Source organism: Colletes latitarsis, chromosome 3 (assembly GCF_051014445.1).
Source record: "Colletes latitarsis isolate SP2378_abdomen chromosome 3, iyColLati1, whole genome shotgun sequence".
Classification (NCBI taxonomy): domain Eukaryota; kingdom Metazoa; phylum Arthropoda; class Insecta; order Hymenoptera; family Colletidae; genus Colletes; species Colletes latitarsis.
In genome coordinates this window covers 41,286,258-41,304,860 of record NC_135136.1, presented here as the reverse complement: position 1 = coordinate 41,304,860, position 18,603 = coordinate 41,286,258, and positions in this window count along the sequence as shown.

Genomic DNA, 18,603 nt, shown 5'->3' with positions numbered 1-18,603 from the left:
AACCGAGCGTGTCTCGGAATATTCTGGAAGGACAGTTTGAACTTTGAGAGTGGCAGCGCGGAGATAACGTGTTATTATCAATGACGTATGGTCGTCGACGAAACGACGCCGTTGTCGATCGTTCGCATCCGTGAAAAGTGTCCCACGGATGCGGAGACGATTATGGCCTCGCGTGGTAACGTTCGATGCATACGTTGATAATGGCAAACGATGGTAAAAAGCAAAACCTGTAAATGCACTTGCAAAAAAAATCAGAAAATCATTGGAATTACAGACAACGCTTCTGGGTTCGTTTGCTAAAATTGCACGTAACATCTTGATTATTAATGTTTAAATTTCAGTAGATTCTCTTGTAAAGGTGCTCTGTTGTAATTAGGAGTGGCAATTACTGTCGTAGAAGCGTGTCGAAGACTGCATAAAGCAGAACCCCTGACGAAAGCATGTTTGTACACGGCAGAAGTAGGTATAGCAGGACCGTTGGCGTTGAGGCAGGTCAAGAACTCGTTGCCATATCAATATACTTAAGTGAAATGATACGAGGCAGTCGTAAAACCCGACAGTAATGACGCATTAGGGGGTTGCCGGGCCGATTTAGTTGGCTATCAAACAAAAGGCAACTTTTACTGAATCCTGCCGAGGCGGAGGCGCGCGTTTTAAAAGGTTCGGTCGAAAGAGAGCGCGCCCGGCCATTTATACCTGACGTTTTATGCGTTTTATAGGTGCGACGTGCGTCTCGTGTGCCAAACGGCGCATAAAAGCGCAACCAGATTGCTCGTTCGCCTCGTTACCGCGTTACGGATTATTCTTAAAATTTCACGCTTCCAAGTCGACTGCTGAAACCATCAACCGACGATTTCGCGATTAATTTCAATGGCGGAGGAAAAAGTTCTTCGCTCGCGTTCACGTCATTCTATCTGTTTATTCGATACGACTGCAACCGGTATATTCTAACGACTCTGAGACGCGTTAAATTATTCGCGTATTTTATTAGACACGATTTTAACGATTTCGAATAAATTTCTGCCCCTAAGTGCTTCCACAAGTTGCTGCCAACAGGAGTTAAGTGATATTAAATTATCGGATGATCGCGATATTAATGGTCTTAGAAATTGACGGCTGCAGCCACATACCGTGAATAATTACGTACTTCCCGGTACTCTAATTCTATTTCACTTTTTCTCGTCGTTAATAATATATAAATGGAGAGTTTCCTATCGGTGCTAATTTGTACGCAAATCAAGATTGGAAATTATAGATTGATCTTCAAGACGTTTATTATTCTATATTAAAACTTACATCCAGAATAAATTAATTTGTTGTGTATCTTTCTGCTACATAATCTAAATGGTACAATTAAACAACCGGTTTCCTAAATTATACCTGTCCAATGAATATCAAATTTATGTAACGATAAAAAATGCGGCCAAGAAGCATAACTAAAACCAATATAAAATAATAACGATCAGCGAACGTGTATTTATACTAATTAACGCCACTTCGGGACATTAATAAATTCTGTGTGTTTTCTGATACTTCGCAATTTTGATGAACCCATAATGCAGATTTCAAGCACGACATATCCTTGTAGTGGTAGAATTTAGAAATTGAAAAACGTAATCCACTAAACCTGATATAAAATAAACGTAAAATATTACATACGAGATATTAAAACCGACTTTCTAACGAAGTCCCTTGTATCGCTTCGTTCTTTTTTAACGTCAATTTCGTCGACAGTGAGAAGAAAAGTTACTATCGCGGTAGCAAAGCGTTATGCACATCTCGCCGTAAAAATGTTTACACCAATGTTGTACTGACAACTATAATAGCGGTGCGCCACATACTTCTCCGGAGGAAAAAGGATGATGAATATTTAGTACGATAGCAACAATAGATTATCAACGCCGTAAAGCGTGACCCGGATAATGTTTCGAGCAGCATTCGGAATCATAAATACGACCACGGTATAACGCGAGTAAACGTGCTTTTCCTCTGGAACGAAAAAATAGTTTCAATGCACGGAGACGCCGGAACAACTGGCCTTCGTAAACCTGGCAATTATGCACGCGTGTATCACGAGGTGCTACGCAATCTGTTCTTATTAGTACCGGCTACTGGCAAAAAATCTTGCAAAATCATTAAAATCCCTGATTAGATATACTTTTTAAAGGCAGACAGCCACCTCGGATCTCATTACGTTCACGCACGCGGTCGGAGTATCGACCGTACGCGACGAGAACTTCTCGGATTTATGGTCGTTTCCGCGCGCGCGAAAAGGAAAGACAGAAGGGCGAAAGCAGCGGTCGAGATTGATGGGATCAATATGCAGTAAGTCTGAACAACGCGTTCGGGGCTAATGGCGGAGACGCGACCGGGAAAAATTGCAGCGTACTTCTGGCGGACAGAAATACTTCTATCTCCAGGGTGCAGTAACGATTATAACTGCGTCGAGTCGTACGTGGAAAAGAATTTAGTATTTACTCGCTTCGACGGCCCAAAGTGCGCCATCCCCCGGAATATTCTAACGCTTAACAATTTTCATTCGACCCCTAAAAAACACCGGCAGAAGCGTGAATAAATAGAAACGATTATCACGACGGATACACGATGGAAGTTTTATTAAAATGGGCCCGCGATCGTGGCAAATCATTCCCGGCGCTATTAATAGTGTCTTTGGGAAATAAAATTTTCGGTTCGCCGAGCGGCTCCGGCTGGATATATAACTCCGTTGCATCGTTTATTAATTGCTCGAAATGCGCGTCAAATTAGTTGTGCCTGTAAACGATACGTCACGTATTCAATTTACAACGATGGCGCCCGCGATGGAATAAATTAAAGCCATCGCGATAGTATCGTTCGCATAATAAATGCCGCGTTATCGAGCGCATACATCCGAGATATTAGCCCGATGTATATAGGCGAAACCGAACCGATTAATCGACGAAATTTTTCAGCGAGCTCGCGACGCGACGGCGGATTAATGAATTTATAAAATATAGATGCCATATTGAAAATCGTACATGTAATAACCCAGTGGGATTGATGCTCGGCACGCCAATTATGCGGCAGAAGTTGCAGAAAATTCACGGTGCTTTAACGGGGACGATAAAACTCGGGGCGGGTAAGGTGGAACAGGGGTGGCCAGCGTTCTTAATCCTTTAAGTTCTACGCACAGATTTATAGAAACGGGGGAGAACGCTGCATTTGCGCGCGACGTTATTTTTCTTTCGCTTTTGGGGAAATAAATTACTAATATGCGACGTTCAAGTCGAGCAAAATAAGGTAGTATTTGTTTGTTGAGGGGTTAAAAGCGCGTCCGTTGAAAATGAGGCATACGACGATCGAATATGAGGACGAAGGAGAAACGAATTCTCCGGTGAAAAGGATATTGCGGGGCGAGAGATTAAAGCACGCTTCGAATTCGAATCTATAAGTGTTTTGCTCCTCCGGGAATCGGGCGGCGGCACGTGTCAAAGGGTGGAAGAAGAAGAAGAAATTCAGCGACGCGGGAATAATGCGCAAGCGCGGACTGCGACGGAGCTACTCGGCGGGCGCGTGCGCGAGAGAGACGGATCTAACAGGCAAGATGGCTGCCGTACTCCCCCCAATCGGGTCTCCCACCGCGTCGTGCCGGTTGGCGCGCCTGTCTCGAAGGGAACCGAGCCGACTCGCACACCGCCGACCAGAAACGGGTACATACAATCGCATACTGTTTCGTCTACACTTACCCCAAATATTTTTAAACTTCTTCGTCTCTTTTCTCCCTCTTTTTCTTCGCGCGACGACCCTCGCCGCTCCGGCTTTTCGGCGGTTTCGGTGACTCCCGGCGCGCGTACGCAAAGCTTTCGGTGATCCTCCGTCATCCTTTCTCGTCGTCGTCGTCGATTTTCCCCGAAAAGGCACGCACGAAAATGTATCGTCGCGCGTCGCCGGCGACGCTCGCGGCGCGCTGCGCTGCTCAGACTCCGAGGGGTAGAGGACGCGACATAGAGAAGGGGAATGGCGACAAGGGCGGGTTGCGAGAAACGTATCATGGCAAGAGGGGAACGCCGAAATTTCGAATATCTTCCGTTCGTGCGGTAGAAATAACGCGACCGGGCTCCACGTTCCAAAATCTTAACGTCCAACAGCTTAGGAGAAACGCTTTGAGTAAGGATATCACGTGACTCCAATAAGGAATGTTCTCGCAGAACCAAGCAATTGTAGTTAAATTGTAGTTGTTGACTTAGGGAAGTATCCATAAGTTCTAAGTTTTTCGATCCTGCAGGAAGTATCGGCGAGTCCCGGAAGTCGGGTCTCGCAATAGAGGGCCGCGTGCAGAACGACGCAATATCGATCGTTAAGGCTATCGCCGAAACGATGGGTTCGCTCGTCTCGCGAAGGCTCGCGGAAGATTTCCTAAATCGCGGCGGCGGTAACCGAGATTCTCTACCTGAGAGTCAAAGAGGCGGTCTGAGGATAGGCAAAACTAAGGATAGGTGGAGGAGAAGATCACCGGGTGCAAGAAGGACGACGCGGCGGAGGCTGCGACAGATGGACCGTGCGCGGAACGTGGAAGGAGAATCCTAAGATGGCTGCCGTGCGGGCACGGTGGACGCGTCGCGTGCAACGGCAACGTGGGTGAGCTAACGGGTGCCCGAAGTGGAAGTGCAAGCCGTAACTCGGTGATTTTTCTCGGGAGTGAATTCCATTCTTGTCGACGAGTTTCGTTAAAAACGTTTTCGTAAACCGGCAGAAACGTAGCTCAGCGCACGGCCACGCCCTTGGCACGGGCAGCCATCTTGCGTGTCAGCTGAGCGCGATGCACCACGGTAGTCAGTGTTGCAACCTTAGCAACCATCGCGCGATTTACAACGCTAGCACGTCTTGCCAACATAGGCTCACGCTACTTCCCAGGTACTTTTATCATATTTTCACTCTTTTCTATCCCCGATTAAGCCTAATTCTACACTTATATCGAGGATTGCGGTAATATCTTGTAGTTTCGACGCTGAGATAGATGTCGTTTGTTGCGCGCGACCCTTAAGGAAACATGGAGTAGGTACTACTATGTACAAAATGTTTTCTATATTTAAGATTTCAATCTCGAAATTATTTCTAGCTTAAAAGCGCATTAGAGGATGAACCCATACGAGCGGGAAAATGGAACAATGAAATATTTGAACGCTAAAAATAACGAATGTATACGAAATAAAGCTCCCGCCGCTACAGATGTTTTTCCCTTAGCAGTTTTTATGCGCTCTGTACTTTTGCAAGTTTCTTTTTATGCTTTCTCTGGATATCGCGCTGGCCAACCGACTGCGTCGCTAATGCTTTGTAATGTAACTTTACCCTGTCGTCGATTATGCTGCACCGACCGTTGTCGCGCCGGAACAATAGCAAAAATATATTTATTAGGATTGCCCGTAGAATTTATTCGCCGACCGACTACAACGGCATTTCACAGACTATTTCTTCGATTGTATTTTTAAACCGTTTCTTTATCCTTATGGCGCGAGCGGCGTAGTTTTTAAAAATAAACGCGTTTGCGCGCTTTCATTTTTTGGTGAAACAGAAGCAAATAAGCACGGCATTAAGCCGGATTACGTTTGTTGATTTATCCATTTATTTTCACCGGCACAAGAGAAGCCCGATATCATCGCATTTTAGCAGACCACGAAACATATCCACTTACACTTCATTGCCTATCAAGCTGAGAGTACTTTAGCTTGAGTTTCATGCTGCCTCTCGTCTCCGTGGAACTTATAAACGTGTTATATATCAGATAAATGTTTTCCCCTCGAGTAGCCACCGTCGTGTTTGCTTACAAGTAGCAGAAAGTAAGCCTAGTAAATATTCCCCGATCGCAGATAAACTCATCGGTAAAATTCCGGTAAAATTACCGATTTTACGATACTTATCTTGCCTGCGCGAGAATTTCACACGGTTTTTTATCATTTTTGTGCGCGAATACAATGTAATGGCAACAAAGTAACAGTTACGGTCGATGTGCCTTGCATTCACCACGAAGGAACGTGTTCCTCTAAAAAAAAAAGACTGCTACACGATATAAATTAGAATTTGAACGTTTCCGCGATCGTCCTGAGTCACGGAAATTGCGTTAGCGGGCAATATCGTCAGAAAAACCGGCTAGAATTGCTTCATCCGAGCACGAACTATCTCTTACGGTGAATTTGTATATTAATCGACGGCCAGGTATGTACAACGCGAACAAGAAAAAGAATTGAAAGGGCTTGGCCGTGGTAGACTACCCACAGGGTCGACGAAGCGTACAGACCTGGGAGAGACTTCTGAAATTCGTTTCATAGTGAAATAGCAATTTGTCAAAGTACGCGTAGGAAGGAATAAAATTGGCTAATGGGAGCCGGATCTTCGCCTGCCTGGCGACTACTTTAACCAATTAAGCTATCTAGGCTGTTGACGAATCTCTCCCGAACCGCCTACGCAAATAACGCAACGTGAAATATTCGATTGATTTATACGAAAGTGGACGGCAAACCTGGTGAGAAAAACAGGTCGTTCGCAGTTAAATGTAACGAGTTATAAATGACATAGGGAAAAGTATGCAAAATGGCGCTTCTCTAGGTGGAAGTAACAGGAAGTCGAAACAGAAGGAACGAGAGGAAGGAAAGGGAGGTTAGTGTCAGCGGAGGCATGATGTTTTTGCCGTTTCTACGTGCAGCTTGAAGCTTCTCTCTCCCTCCCTCTCGTTTTGGCTCAATCCGGCGTACTCTCTCAGCACTTCTTTAGATCAAGCACATTCCTGAGGCTCTTCTTGGCCCCGATGAACCCACTTGATGAAAAGCTTACCAGCCCACGTCGCCACTCTTATGTATACCGCGTACCTCGGCACGACCCTGTCCAAGCCTACGCGCAGGATATCTAGGAGCATTGGTCTACCCCGATAATCCACGACTTCTGTTTCGCGATCCTATCTCACCTCTATTGTTTCTATGATCGCATGTACAGTTAACCGTAGAAGTCGTCTGTAATATTACAAAGTCTAAACCGGACGGTTCCGCGATATGCATCGCGTTGGTTCTTCAGAACCGAGAAACGAAACGCTTTGAATTTCCGTCGATAGTTTTCTACGGGATTTTATATATCGTCGTTTCGAAATCCTGCTACCTCGGAAACAATGCCCTTTGATATCGGAATCGCGTTACGAATTAAGGGCGCAAGCGGCGGGCTTCGCGCTGATATAATTTCCGATTAGAATTGTTATCGCGCGATGTGCGTGCACAGAAGTGCCGCCGACTCGTCGGTCGTCTCGCATTCCAATTTATTTCGTGTATCTTATCGGCGAAGTCGTCGTTTTTCAGCGTACGAGCGCCGTCGCGAATACAACTTTAATTCATAACTTTCTGTTCCGATAATACGACGGCGTCGAATTGGATAAAACGAATCGAGTATCAAAATTTTCAAGAATCGAACGATATTTAAAATTCCAAGGCTCGACTACCCCTGCTCGCTCGGTTTAGCATGCTCGGTAAAGCGAAAAGCTATCGATGTCTTAGAAATTTCCGCGGCCGCCATCGATGCGTGCAGGCGTTTCTGCAGCCCGGTACGTTATTCACACACGCACCGGAAGTTCGTTTACTCACCGACCTATCTCGCTAATCTGAAACGTTCAAACGTCAGTCACTTCTTGTTAGCGCCTAGGGTTATCGTGTATAACGCCGTTAACGTGCACATCATAATGCTACCGCATTAAGCAGGTAGGGACCGGGCAACGTGAAATAATTACGAGAAGTATCAGAGTTTGCGCCGGGTATCAGCGATGTTCTTTTCATTTAGTCCCGTTCTCGTTTCACTTTCGTACGCTGGGGCAATTTTGAGTAATTGGACGATGTGGCTGGCTGGCGTTCGCTGTACGAATAAGAAGCTCGCGATACTTGGGAACTGTCCTGCCAGTCTATAATACCGGTCAAACCTGTATTGTGCATCCCTGGGCGTCGAAAGTGAAATTATTAGTGATTGCCTTTTTACGTCGAGCGTACAATAAGGTCGTTTATGGCCGGGCTTGCTTCCCTTTTATTGCTTTTGACGGAAATATACCGCGTTGAATGGCCGTTGTACCGAGCTTCCCCACCGGGAGCTTTACCTGTTATGAAATTTCTAGTGACCAGAGTAAAGAGAAGTCGTAATGTCGCCGATTTGCATGGCAGATTAGGGAAATTAGGTGGGCGTGCCACCTGGTGGTAGTTCTGTCCAAACAGTGCGGCACGCCTATTTACCTTTGCTTGGCTTACCTACCTGCTTGCACTTACTTAAGACCATCAAAGACATGATTATACGATATCTCGTATTTGCCCTCACGATTGAGGTCACAAGCGTCCTGGTTGGATGTGTTCTCTTGTAATCCGCGATACGCTCTTATTGTCTTCTAAACGCGATATCATAGAAAGAATTATCAGGAACGTTTCTATTAAACTTTCGAACGTACCAAAGGATCGCGTACAACAACAGATACTGGCCGGCCTGTAACACGAAAAAAGTTTCGTGCCGGACCGTACACACGATGTGAGATAAGGCTCCCATAATTTAAGTCGACTTCAGTTACAGCTCGTAACGGTAAAAAACGGCATACACGACGGAATGAAATACGAGCGTCTGTATGCAACGTTGTAAAAGCTTTTCACTCTGAGGCTATCGACTTCGCCGGATGATCCGTCCTTTTTTGGGATAGAATTTGCGATTAGGGTCGAACTATGGCCCGGCTAAGCTTGTTTAATGGATAAGAAGTATCTTCGAATAGTCTGGACGGTCGTGTTGCTTGTTCGTCCGAAAACATCGTCGTTCTTATTACTGCGCCGTGGCGGTGCAAGGGAAAGTGATGGCGCCCCGTAAAAATGCAACGCGCCAGAAAAGTGCGCAGCTAATCGCGAGAAATATCGAGGCACTTGATAACTCCGTCCGCGATCGCGCAGGGATACAGAAACGCGTAATAACGAAGCGTTTACAGAGCCAACCGCGGCGATTTCATTATCCCTACGGTTCAGCAATTTACGGACCATTACGGCAAAGTCCTACAGGCTATACTGGGCACGAGATAGCCACGTCGTACCATCCATTATTCATCACCCACTTCTCTGGCCTCCGTACAGTCTCGCCCGTTGACTTGCGCGCCCTCGCCTGCATTCTCCCCTTAAATCTTCCGTTGCGACACAGATTTTTTTGCATTACCGCTCCTTTTAATTAGCCGCTGATGCCGCTATTGTTAAGACTCGGATTTTTGCTCCGCGGGATTTTAAGCCGCGTTCGACTATATCTCGCTGCTTATCATTTTATTCGACTCGGTTATCTCAATACGTTACGGCGTAAACTCTCGCGTTGCACAAGGAAATATTTAATTCATGAGATACGCGGGCGTCAGACGACTTTCTCGCGGTCGAACTCTAAATATTTTGGCGATTTTTTCGTTCGTTTTTTAATTTTTTTTTCCTCCCCGCCCTCCACACCGTGTTTCCGTTCGAAGATTAACGAAAACGCGATAAATATTGTTTAACGACGCAGATACAACAGAGTTCGATTAAAGATAAAATGTCACAGGGGTTTTTTAGCTAATTTATTTTTTTTAGGAAACATTCTGTTTTGCAGTCATATGTTTTGTCTCCGTAGTGATAGTTTATTTTGCTCTCGCGTGTGCAATATATCGTTGGAGAACCTGGCTGACGTCTGCGAACGGAATGTCAGGTTTTTAGATGTCCCGCCATACTAGATTTTTCTAACCAACCTTGTCCTTGATGGCGATGAAAGGAATGCCGGGCAGGAAAACCCGCAACTATTTTGGGGGCGGGGTTGTTAGGGTAGCAGGTATTTTTTGTACAAACCTCCGGGTCACTCCCCCGTTCCCTCTAGCGATTTTACTTCTTCCTCGTTTTATTAACAAATTTCGCATAGTTCGTAATTACTTTTTATTACTTTTATGCAATAGAATGTCGAAAAGATACACATTTTAGCAATAAGTGAATTTTAAATTGATGTAATGAGAATATTTTCTATATTCTTTAACTTTTTTTTGTTTCTAAAACACTCTGGATATTATTTTTAATACGAGTAAATAGACAGTGGCCTGGCGATTAATTTGATAAAATAGTTTTTGCAGAGTTTAGTTCAACTACAAAGTTAACGAAGCCGACCCGAGAGTTATTTTAAAGGCGGAGTTGTCAGTGGAGGCATCTCGGCTACAAAGACCCGAAGTCCTCCCCTTTTCTTTCAAACGCGTCCCCTTCCTAGAACGTCCTTAAATCCAGTCCTCGCCCCATCTAACCGACCACCATGAAGAAGATCATGATGGTGGACCCGAAACGATCATTCCAAAGAAAGACACTCGCTCAAATTCGGCACGGGTCGCTCTAATAAAGACACTTTTCATTTTTTTGTTTCCCTTGCTTTGTCCTTCAAAGCCGCTGACTGCACATTTGTTACAATTTCGTACCGCAACGGTACAGTTATTGTCTTCTAAAAAGTTATTTCCTTTCATTTTGAAATATCGCTCGTTTCCCGGGCATAAAGGGTGACTAGCGAGACGAGTTAACGCGTATTAAATAGTTACTTTACGCATCGAATATTCGGTATTGAAATTACGATCTTTATTTAAAAGCATACGATGTGTATCAATTATATCTTTTATTAACATGCAAAATCGTGGAGATAAAATACATTTCCAGATATTTACATATCTATGTTCTTCATCTGACGCTTCTATCTTGCACGCGATTGGCGGAGACGAAGTTGCTTTGAGAACGCGGTGACGAATGGCTAGTTACTTTTTTATTCACTGCAGAGATGCCAGATTCAGCACCCGGTGCCCTACTCACACATACCAGATCACGCGTACGTGAGCTCGTAGAGTTTCGGAAAGTCGACAAAGGCAAACTGACACATGCCCTCTTTCTCGATTATTCCGAAGCTGCCCGAAGTAATTTCAGACCGCCTCATGGGAGTCGAGAGAGAAAGGCTCACATTTGCCTTCTCGCTCTTAACAACTGAAATCTGACCTCCCGTCTACGGCATACGATTGGGAATCTCGACTGCCCAGGTATTTTTACTTGCCTTTCCTAGAGTTCATTACTGAACTCTGTAAATTACTCCAGGTTTCTATTTGCCTCTGATGACCTCTGATGACCTCTGATGACCAGTGCTGACAAAAGTACAGAACTCCCGACAACTTTTGACACCATACAGCGTCTGTTACTGACTGCTCCTGATTACTGCTTGCCTCTGCTGGACTCTGCTGACCATCGCTTATATTTCTGACAACCTATAACGATTACTACTGACTTCTGCTAACCTCTGTTAGTCTTTGCTGATCTCTGTCAGCGTGTGCTTGTCTCTGCTGAACTTTCCTGGCCTCTGCCGAACGCTACTGACCACTGCAGGTATTTCTGATAATGTATAACGATTAATACTTACTACTGCATGCCCTTACAAGTCTCTGCTTGCCTGTGCAGGCTTCTGCTTGCCTCTGCATGCCTTTGCTGGCTTCTGCTGAACACTGCTGACCACCCCTGAAGCTTCTGACATCATATAACAATTACTACATGCTACTGTTCGCCCCTGCTGATCTCTGCTTGCCACTGCATGCCTCTGCTCGTCTCTGCTGACCGCTGCTGACCACCTCTGATGCTTCTGACAATATATAACGCTTACTACTTGCCACTGCTGGCCTCTGCTGACCACCGCTTACATTTCTGACAACGTACAACGACTACTACGACTCCTGCCTTCCTCTGTCAACCTCTGCCAGTGTCCCCTGGCCTAAGCTGGCCTCTGCTGACCGCTGCTGACTACTACTGACCACCGTTTATATTTCTGGCAACGTACAACGATTACTACTGGCTACTGCCACCCTCTGCTGACCTCTACCAACATCTCCCGACATCAGCTGACCATCGCTGACCACTGCTGACCGTTGCTGACAACGTGTGACACGATGTAATATAATATAATATGTTTATATGTATTAAAGTGTTGTATAATGTAAATCTATGGCAATAAATGATATAATTTCAAAGAATTCTATGTGTTCCCATCATTTTTACCCTTTTTTTCCTATCGAAATCATTCCCTTAGTTATAAGACAATCTTTTAAAATTTTCTAAGTTCCCCGGAAAGATTTCAAATTTTTCGGAATCCCTGGAACTTACCGGCGTCCCTGAAACTTCTCGGAATCCCTGAAATTTCCAAGAAGTTTCAGGCAGCGGCTAAAATTCCGGCCTGAACTTTTCGCCAAAAAATTTAAAAAGCCGTTACGTAATATTACGTAATTTTTGCCGAAAAATTCCGGCCGCGAGAAATTTTGAAGGGCCGTTACGTAATATTACGTAATATTACATAATGTTACGTAATATTACGTAATTTTTGCCGAAAAATTCCGGCTGCGAGAAATTTTAGAGAGCTATTACGTAATGTTACGTAATATTACGTAATATTACGTAACGGCTTTTTAAAATTTTTGCCGAAAAATTCAGGCCGGAATTTTAGCCGCTGCCTGAAACTTCTTGGAAATTTCAGGGATTCCGAGAAGTTTCAGGGACGCCGGTAAGTTTCAGGGATCCGAGAATTTTCAGGAATTCTTAGAAATGACGTTATTTCTAATTTGGGAAATTTGGGGAGGGAAAGAGAGGTAAAAAATGATGAGAATACATAGAATTCTTTGGAATTATATCATTTATTGCCATAGATTTACATTATACAAAACTTTAATACATATAAACATATTATATTATATTACATCATCTCACACGTTGTCAGCAACGGTCAGCAGTGGTCAGCGATGGTCAGCTGACGTCGGGAGATGTTGGCAGAGGTCAGCTTAGGTCGGGAGATGCTGGCAGAGGTCAGCAGGGGGTGGCAGTAGCCAGTAGTAATCGTTGTACGTTGTCAGAAATATAAGGGGTGGTCAGCAGTGGTCAGCAGCGGTCAGCAGAGGCATGCAGAGGCAAATAGAGTCCAGCAGGGGCAAGCAGTAGCAAGTTGTAATCGTTATACGTTGTCAGAAGTATCAGGAGTGGTCAGTTGTGGTCAGCAGAGGCCAGCGGAGGATGGCAGGAGTCAGTAGTAATCGTTATACGTTGACAGAAATATAATTGGTGGTCAGCAGAGGCCAGCAGAAGCTGGGAGAGGTTGACAGTAGCCAGTCGTAATCGGTATACGTTGTCAAAAGTAACAGGAGTGGTCAGCAGCGGTCAGCAGAGGCTGGGAGAGGCTAACAGTAGCCAGTCGTAATCGTTATACGTTGTCAGAAATTCCAGGAGTGGTCAGCAGCGGTCAGCAGAGGCTGGGAGAGACTAACAGTAGCCAGTCGTAATCGTTATACGTTGTCAGAAATTCCGGAAGTGGTCAGCAACGGTCAGCAGAGGGGCCAGTGGAGACCTGTTGACGGGAGGTCGGATATTAGTTGTTCAAGAGCGAGAAGGGAAGTGTAAGTTCTTACTTACTTTGGGCATCTTCGGAGAATCGAGAAAGAGGGCATGCGTCATTTTGCCTTTGTCGGGTTTCCGAAACTCCACGAGCTCACGTACGCGTGATCTGACATAGTGTGAGAGAGCACCTACTGTGCTTCTTCTCTGATTCACTGGCGAACGTGTGGCGTTCTTTCTTCTCCCTCGGGGGCTCCTAGCGCGAGCACGCAGGTAATTACGCTCTCGTAAAATATCTTAATATTAATTAATTAATTGAGGATTGTAGTAATTAAACTGCTCGTAACGGCTTTTTGTCGATTGCTTCTCAATTCGCGGGACGATTCGTATTAATATACAGCGAAAAGTATTAAAACATAAAAAATTGGTTAGTTCGGCGTATAGGTTGGAACGCCAAGACGATTCTTTATCGCGACAATATATTAACCACAAATTCATTAAGATTTTCTTGTGCTTATTATTCGTATATTATGCGATTATGTGCATAATAATTGTTGTAAGCATTATAAAAAAGCTGTTAATAGCAGGAAGAATTTACATTTATGATAATTGAGAGATGAACATCCTTTTCTTTAATGTACTACATAAAATCTTTCACTTACATTCAAAATTTATGTCCAATAAATGCATATGAATTCTATATTGGACAGATATTATGAAATTCATTTATTATTCAATTATTGCAAAGAAATATACGACAGATTTGTTTGGTCAGTTTTTATACTCCTTATATATCTTACAGTTTTACATTTACAATCTTTATTTGATAATATTATACCATAAAGATATACTTAACAATATTATAGTCATATATTTGAGATTATTTTGAATATTATTACATGAAATTCATCTTATACTACCATGCATATAGGTTACATTTGTTTTAATCTGTCTTATCTTAATCAACGTACATTAAAGAGAAGGATAACTTCATAAACATGAATAAACATAAACTTTAATTACATGTTAACTGAATTAAATAGATTGCATTATTGCACACATTACAAATAGAAAGTAATATAATACAATGTGGGTGGCAAATGTGTGATATTACAAAATTATCAAAGAACAAGACATGTTCAGTTTGAAGTTAAATATATAATGTTTTTACTGATAGAACTTGTGCAATCTATTGTCAGTTTATAACCTATTTATCTAAATGTTAATATTTCCACAATTTAATGACTGCATCAGTTGAACATAAGTGAAAAGGATATAGCTAATAGTTTTGTCTGCAAGCATGGAAGGAAATATAATTAACATAATAATTGCATACAATTATAATTGTAATAGGTGATGATAGAGCATCAAATAGAGGAAATGAACAATTAATTGTTGTATAAGTGCATGATAAGGATATGCAGTATGATGTATCGTTTAAAGATATTCTCTATTGTTGTTGGTTAATATACTTCACATACATAAACATATAATTACAACTATTGGCATTAGATCTCTAATGAACAAGAAATACAGTTCTTTTTTTAAATAAATTTTAATTTAAATCATTTCATTCAATTATAATCTTCAGTAAAACAAGTTTTATGTTTTATTCTTCTAAATTTACAATCTTAAAGATAGGGGGATTTATTTTTCAACAATTGTTTGAAGTTGATACAAAAGCATTTGGATCAGAAATAACAGTAACTTGATTTAATCGCTATAAGCGTGATTTCAATCACGTCTGTTGTATTTGCGTGGCAAAATATTGTTCTTGTTAACATTCCAATGGCAAACAATCGTGTTATAGATCACTCTTTTATTTCTGTCTCGTCTTTCTTTTCTCAAAATCCTTGTTTTCCTTTCGTCCCTGCGCATTTTCGCAGTCTGCCCGTCCGTTTCTACATACCCCTCCCAACGTATCCCCCCCTCGATTTATACGTATTATGCTCATAGACGTTTGAATTGCAAATCCATGTCGTGCATTCGCCTATATAGCGCAACCTAAGCCACGGAGAAATGCATTATTGTTATTGCTGGCACGATCCTCAACAGTTCAACGACGTGCGGAGTATTAATACATACGGTCGATGTCTTTCGTTACGTAATACTTAACTCCCATAATCTCGGCGCGATAGGCTCGCTGATTGCAAGTTTGCTGCCTGTCTGTGTCTCCCTTCTCGTTATATGGGGCATAGGTGTAGCGAAACGTACTAAATTATCTTGCAACACCAAAGGCTTCCTTTTCGGAACGTCTCGTGGAAGCAAGTCGGCCGAGCGTTATCGGGTTCAAACTGGTTCTAAACTCCCAACGAGTCGTGTCTCGCGAAATTCGCGTAGTCCTCGGACCCCGTGGTCTTTTTAATTCGTTGTTTTGGCTACGCAGAAGGAATGCACGCGCGGTTCGTCGTCGTCGCGTTACCACGGTGGCTCGGGGAGGGGGGGGGGGGCAAAAAATTCCGACGGAATGAAAAACGGAAACCGATCGAGCAATATCAATACCCGCCGTTGAAACGCTATCACTTGCCGTGTGGCTCTTGGAAGTCGGGGATTTTTTTTTTTTTAAAGCATCAGAAAAACACGCGGAATTAGTTGCCGCGACAGACGAAGCTGAAGTCCGTCGCAACGAGAGCAGCGAATATGGCGTTGCACGGTCGTCTGTCAGGCCTCCCTCTTGGAATCTTAATGTCACGATAGCCGGAGCACAAAGACCATCAGTGTCCACCGTGAAACAGAAAATCATTGTAAACTCGAAACTCAATCGTTCGTTATTCGTACGGGATTGAACTTTGGGTCCGGTCATCGATTCGCTTCAATAGTCGCATTTATATGTACAAAGTAGAGGACCCTCCCCCTTTGCGACGTATCAATTCCTCGGATGGGAATCTTTTCAGACAGAATTTAATACTGTGCCTCTCTGTTTCAGGATGCTGAAATTGATGATAGGTACTGCAGTCACCTGATGATGAACAACATGGCTGGCGTGGCTGACATGGACGACATGGACGACATGGGCGACATCAACAGCGGCAGGGTGAGTGAAATTTTAATATTCCATTGCGTTAACTCATTATGTACCGAATTATTTTTTGCAATATTGATTTTTCATTTATAATTTAACTCATACGATGAATAATTGTTTCATATAATATTTTCTGTTTAAAGTTGTCTTGTAAATAGGACACTAGTTTTTGCAAGTATTTGTAATTACTACTCAGTTTCTAGAGTTTTTTATTCATGATACGTTTTAATTAGATCTTATCTTCATACTTCAAAACATCAAATAAATTCGAATATTAATAAACCAAATGTTATTTAAACGTCCTCCAAATGGGATACTAGTACATAATGGGTTGATGAATTTTCTGTCCGGTCATATGACAAAAATGGACATAGTTTTAGTCAAAATATCAGATCATCCTATCGCTAAATAATGCTACATGTACCATGCTTAGATAGTATACGCGTACAAAAGCTTTTGACGCGTAATACGAGTCCGAGAAAAAGCTCAGAGAATGAGTAAATAAAATCAAAATGTTTGAAAAATATCATACAGATTAATAATTATTACAGATCGATCTCGACAAATCGTTTTAAAAGTAAAGATGCAGTTATTAATCGTTTATTTTTTTAATTACACGAAATAAACTTTTTCGCGTATTACACAGTCACAGATGCATGCATTTAATAATTAAACGCTTGTATTTTGTACAAAGCGTGATCATAATTTACATTATGATTTCATACTGAACCCACATAACTACGTGCCGTAATAATGTACATCTATGAATACTCTGACAGACACGTTTACTTGTGTTAAACGTGAAAAATTGTTGGCAAAGCTTCAGAATTTCGAAAATGTGTTTTTGCTCTTCCTGATGGGGTAAGAACTGATCGCTGTAGAGCGATGGCAATTAGATGACACGCGTGCTAAACTTGGCACGTGAAATTTTCGGTGGTAGACCGAAGAATTTGATGTATCTTCACATTTTTATAACATAAAAACGTAGCAAGTACGATTATACTGACCATAGGAGCATGGAATACTATGCCAGATGCCTCTGAAAGTCTCTCTTCTTTGATTCAAAGACTAGAAATAGATTGTCTCGACAATATTTTACATATCAAGTTGATATATAAAATGTTGCGAACAACGTGAAGCAAAAGTATTATTCGTAATTTTAATACGGATAATATGATAAACCCATGAAAGGAGTTCTAAAGAATCTTGATATAGAACTAAACCTAATTACCTATCAAGGGTTTAGAAAAACGTGGTTTCCACGATCTCTTTATAACAAATAGTATTAGAGATTGTCTAGAAATAAAGAATGTGTGTTGTGTAACAGTTTGTGCTTTGTTGAAACTAACAATTTCATGAGTGGGAGGTTTGTTGTGTGTTTGGTGAATTGTAAGAAGTGTGTTTAGCGAATCATAAAGGAATCTTTCATCGCGCACGCATTTTTCGAGGCAAGGATGTCTCGAAAATAATAATCGTTTGAAATGTGATACAATTCCTGGATTAAAACCTACTCTTCTGAGCTGGAGCTCAGGAGAATAGTCAATATTTGAGTGGGGAGGTAGGTGTTACTATTTTTATATTGCTTTAATAACAATTTATAGGATGATCTGATATTTTATATTGAATATACAGATAAAATAGGTGTTATAGTACAAGTGTCTAAGCACACAGCATCACAGGAACGATCAATATTCCAAACTATTATGGAAAGATAAAGATTATTCATGCATTTATGATTATTTCACGACAATTACGACAATGATACATTTCTGAACCGTTAATATTCAGTATTGGCAGTATTAAACAGAAACTGACAAAAATAATGGCATTAAGATATCGATAAAAAAAACATCATTTAGAGAGAACCCACGCCAGTATTTCTAAAGGTATCGAGTACGTTCTCTTACACGTTCGCATAAGTAACGATCTTCGAGCAATAGCTTACCCGCACCCTACCATTAGGTCTAAGTATTTATGGGCTCATTCATTTCGTTTTATGTTTCAATTTGGACGCATTGATACTTGTTTGTTTACATGTAAGCTGCCACTCATTCATTCGGCCACTCAGTTACTTCTAACCAACCGTTATTATCCTCTTTGTCGTTGGAAACACACTTCCTTCATTACCCACGGCGGTTTTGTATCCTATCATTACCGATTACTTACTAGTCATTGCTATCGTGATAACATGCTAATGAATCGTATATTTCCATGTTT